Below are 4,816 nucleotides of genomic sequence, written 5' to 3'. Positions count from 1 at the left end.
GAATAGCTAGGATTACAGGTACGTGCCACCACGCCTGGCTAATTTTTGTATTTTTAGTACAGATGGGGTTTCACCACATTGGCCAGGCTGGTCTCGAGCTCCTGACCTCAAAGTGATCTGCCTGCCTCGGCCTCCCAAAGGTGCTGGGATTATAGGCGTGAGCCACTGTGCCTGGCCATTGTTGTCATATTTTAACAAATTGCTACAGCCACCCCAGGCTTCAGCAACCACCACCACCACCCGTATCAACATCAAGGTGAGACCCTCCAACAGCAAAAAGATTACGACTTTCTAAAGGCTTAGATGATTATTAGCATTTTAAGCGATAAACTGTTAATTAAGGTACGTACTTTTTTAAAGACATAATGCCGTCGCACACTTGTTAGACTACAGTATATTGTAAACATAACTTTTCTTGGCACTGGGAAACCAAAAAACTTGTGTGAATCACTTTATTTCAATATTAACTTTATTACAGTGGTCTGGAATGGAATCTGCAATATCTCTGAGGTATGCATTTATATATAATTAAGTCCTGAATATAAACATAAATATGTCTATATGGAGACAGAGAGGAAAAATAGCTGCCTTAGGATCATTTCCATCATTGTGTTATCACCATAAGCCACCAGTGTATGTGTTGAGCACGTAATCTGTTTCAGGCACACATAATCTGTGTTCTCCACTTTTTCTGCACTAACTGTCATGGTTATTGGACATTGGGGTGCAGTATTTAGGAAGAACCAGCAGTGTAGGGATTTAGTTCCCATTGTCCCACAGCTGAGATCCTTCCCTGGAGTTACTGACTCTCAGGCTGAAGCAACTGAAGCTCTCAGTTTCATGTGGGACATGAGACCCCAAGATGGCAGACACAAGCAAACCATCTTCGATGTCTGACATGAGATGTGTGAAGATCAAAGAAGGTTCCTTATTTTAAAATGCCTGTTGTAAACCTATTGAGACTCGTTTGTTCTTATATCAAAATGACTCTAAAGATACTGAGATAAATGGTTAGCATCGAGTAGAAGGAAAGCATAATATTGAGAACAATGTCCAAAGGGCTGGAATCAAAGCCAGAAAATATTGAGAGAGTCTAAAGGCATTAAGAATCCCATTTTATAAGGGGTGAAGATTTAGGCCCTTCTGGATAGAAGAATCCCTGTTTTATTGTTGAAGATCTTGCAGGAAGAGAACTCCCCTTTCCCAACGCAGGAAACCTTCCTTTGTCCCTGTCTCATGCCTCTAGATAATTATTGGGAAGCTTTTTCTCAAATCTAAATGCCACCCCTTACTCTAGTATTAACCGATTTACATCCTGTAAAAGATATGGGAAATAGAATTAGTCTTCCACTGTGATGTAACAACTTCTCACCCACAAGAAGAACACAGGGCATTCCAAGTGAAGCAGCCCCAGTTATTTCACGTTTTCATCACAGATCCTATCTCCAAGTCCTTCCATCAGCTTCAGTGATGGGTTGTGGTGGGCAGGACCTGGAGGAACAGCCCTGTCTCAGCCAGGAGAAGACTGATTGCTGTCAGCCCCATGGTAGGGTTAATTCCCTCTGACATTACCTCCCCTTGGAGGAGCCTGGGGTGGGTGGTTGTCCATTAGCTGAAACTAAATCAGACTCCCACTCAGGAGGAGAAGATGATGTAAATAGCAAAAGGCGATAATGAATGGCAGTAAATAAAGGGAGGTCCAATGTGGAAAAAATGCAAGCTATTACACCAAGGAGGACAAGAATCCCAAACATAGTTATTAATGGCAAGGAGATAAAGTATTTGGAAAATACAAACACTGAAAGAGACCTCAGGGGAATGAAAACGGCCAACAAATTATATGTGAGCTTGCAACGTGATACAGCCGAAACAACCACACGAAACACAAATAATTCTCAATTGCATAGTTGAGGTATCAAGTCATGGACTGAGGAAGCAAGCAATCTCCCCACAAGCCCCCAGAGACCACAGCCAGGCCCTTCGGACAGCAGAGAGGTTTAGATGCACTGGAGGGGCCTGGAAAGAAAGCAACCGCAAAGGGCCAGGCGCAGGAGGGCTGGACTAAGCAGAACCAGCAGAACTTGTGCAAGCGGTGACTAAGAGCCGTGGCCACTGCCCAGGCCAGCAGCCAGACACAGTGGCCAGCAGCTGGACATAGAGGCCATAACTGATGTGGCCAGAGGGTGCTGGGCCATGGCTGTGGGGACACCTGGGAGCCTCAGGGCCATCAGGATGGCCCTCACAGCACAGCAGGTGCCCTGGCAGGCATGCAGCACTGCGATCTGGAACAGGGTCTGCACGGCAGGGCGCTCATGAGCCCCTAAGAGCTCCAGCTGTGTTCAGTGAGAGAGGGACTGGGGTTCTGTGCAGGGCTTTCCAGACTGTCACGTCAGGATACCACCTCTGAGAGGAGAGGCTGAGCCGCTCAAGGACTGCACAGCCTGTGCCCACTTGCACACCCAGACCCTGACTTTTGTGAGGGCTTCATGATAAAGACTGTTCCTCACTTGGAGTCCACCCTCAGCCCCGCACCCTGCTCGGGGCTGGTCTTCTATAATTTCCTGTGATCCGCTTTCTGCCCATGTTTTCGAAATAGCCAAGAGAAGTGCCTAAAGCAGTGGTGGGCAGGAGGGACCACAGACAGCACAGAGGGTGGGGAGCTCAGGGAGGCCCGGCTTATGGGGGCCCAGGCAGCTCAGGCACAAGAGCCACTGCCCTGAGCACCCATGAAAAACAGGTCCCCCTCCCTGCCCCACACCTGCTGCCAGGGCTTGTACTACGCAAGCCACTCTTTCATGCTTTCAGCAAATACTTCTTGAGCTCCTGCATGCCTAGCCTGTGCTAGATGCTTAGAATGCAAACAGTGGAAAGCAGGAGCCTCAGCAGGTCCACAGGAACGGGGATGGAGGTGAACGTCGAGGTTCCAGCGCCAAGAGGTGAGTGCGAGAACTTGGAGGTACAGGGAAGCCGCCGGCCCAAGCCTACAGGGGAGACTCGAATAGAGCAAGCGATGTGAAAGTTCTTGCAGAAGGGGTGGAGTCTACCCAGCAGAGGAAGGCGTGAGGTCTGCCAAGGCAGGGAGGGCAGCTCTCCGAAGGTGTGAAGTATAACATCCAAATGAAAAGTGGGGAGGCTGGAGTCACACTGGCTGTGTGGCCCCCAGCAAGCTGCTTAACTTCTCCGTGCCTGAGCATCACATCTATGAAATATGGATTACAAATAGGCTGGAACCAGCGGCTCTCAGCTGTAATTGCAGTGGAGGATTGCTTGAGGCCAGGAGTTCTAGACTACCCTGGGCAATAGAGCCAGACACCATCTCTACAAAAGTAAAAATTAAAAAGTAGCTGGGCATGGTGGTGCCCCTCTGTAGCCCCAGTCACTCACAAGGCTTATGTGTGTTAGTGTACGTAGAACCCTTAGAACCCTGTCTGGCACACACAAAAGAACTCGTTAAATATGAGCGATTGTTTTTTCTACAGTGCTGGGAGAATCTGGACAAATCCAGTCTGAATGGGCGGGGCCAGGCATGGGGAAGCTCAGCAACAGGCGAGGAAGCAGGACTGACCGGCAGTGAGGCCAGCCCAGGGCACAGAGAGGTACAAGGCCCTGGGACTTTTGGAGAGTGAGATGAGAAATAACTTTCTCATTCTTGTTTCACAGATTAAAAGATATATTACATTTTTTTCATTGTTTTCATTGAAATCATTTTCCAATTACATGACCTAGAAAACTAAAATTAAAACACACTGGCATTTTTATATTGCATAATTCAAGAGCTGTAGGAAGCTATTGCTTAAACGTGTATTTACTTGTGGCCAAAAGAAAAAACAAAAAACAAATGTCATATTTTAATGATTTGGCTCACAAAGTGCATAGTACTCAGGGAGCTTGAGAACAAAAAATGAGCTCTACAAAAGCAGGCTACCCAAAAAGGTGGACTTAGTCATCAAAGCAAAGAGAGTTGACATTTAAAGCGAATGAAGTCCTTTACCTGAATGAATTGGACCAGCTGTCCAACCACTCTTTCAGGCTCTCACCCTAGAGGTCACGGGGAAGGGAACTTTGGGGCTTAGGGAGAAGCCAATGCCCAGAGGACACCTGGGGTTAGAAAGCCCAGATTCCTCCCTCGAGACAAGTCTTCACAAATCTCTTAGGTAGGGGAAGATCCACTGATTTTTTTTTTTTAGTTTTTTAAATTGTGGCAACATACACATGAAACTTACGATCCTAACCATTCTCAGGTGCGCAGCTCAGCGTTATTACCCCCTCTCATGATGCCAAGCAGCCAGCACCACCTTCCAGCTCCACAGCTCTTGACCTCTGGGAAAACTGAAACTCTATACTTACTAAGTCATAACTCAGAAGCCACTGACTTTTAAATTAATTTATAATACATTCACCCATGCTTCTTGAAAATATATGCATCCTTTCCCCCAAGGAATTTTTTTTTTTTAAGTTCTGGGATACATGTGCAGACATGCAAGTTTGTTACATAGATATACATGCGCCATCATGGTTTGCTGCACTTATCAACCTGTTACCTAGGTTTTAAGCCCTGCATGCATTAGGTATTTGTCCTAATGCTCTCCCTCCCCTTGCCCCCACTCCTCCCACCCCAAGGATTTTAAAAAACATTTGAAAAACATGTTTAAAAACTGATACCTAATAATTGTACACGTCTATGGGGTATATTGAGTGAGTTTTGATGCATACTGTGCATAGTGATCAAGTCAGGGTAATTAGCTTACCCATCACCTCAAATAGTGATCATGTGTTTGGGTTGGAAACATTCAAAATCCCACCCTACAGTGCTACA

At 46.4% G+C, this 4,816-nt stretch overlaps 1 long non-coding RNA gene across 1 annotated transcript; it reads left to right on the top strand.

Moving 5' to 3' along the window:
- The first annotated feature begins 728 nt into the window (after positions 1 to 728).
- Positions 729 to 4,386, top strand: LOC131383388 (uncharacterized). The gene is made up of 3 exons (XR_009213378.1): positions 729 to 1,546; positions 2,806 to 2,936; positions 3,480 to 4,386. It is a non-coding gene; the product is annotated as an uncharacterized LOC131383388 (long non-coding RNA).
- The last annotated feature ends 430 nt before the right edge of the window (positions 4,387 to 4,816 follow it).

The sequence above is a fragment of the Hylobates moloch genome, unplaced genomic scaffold, assembly GCF_009828535.3.
Source record: "Hylobates moloch isolate HMO894 unplaced genomic scaffold, HMol_V3 SCAFFOLD_4, whole genome shotgun sequence".
In the NCBI taxonomy this organism is placed as follows: domain Eukaryota; kingdom Metazoa; phylum Chordata; class Mammalia; order Primates; family Hylobatidae; genus Hylobates; species Hylobates moloch.
The sequence above is the reverse complement of the archived record's forward strand: the minus strand, read 5'-3'. Positions and strand labels throughout refer to the sequence as shown.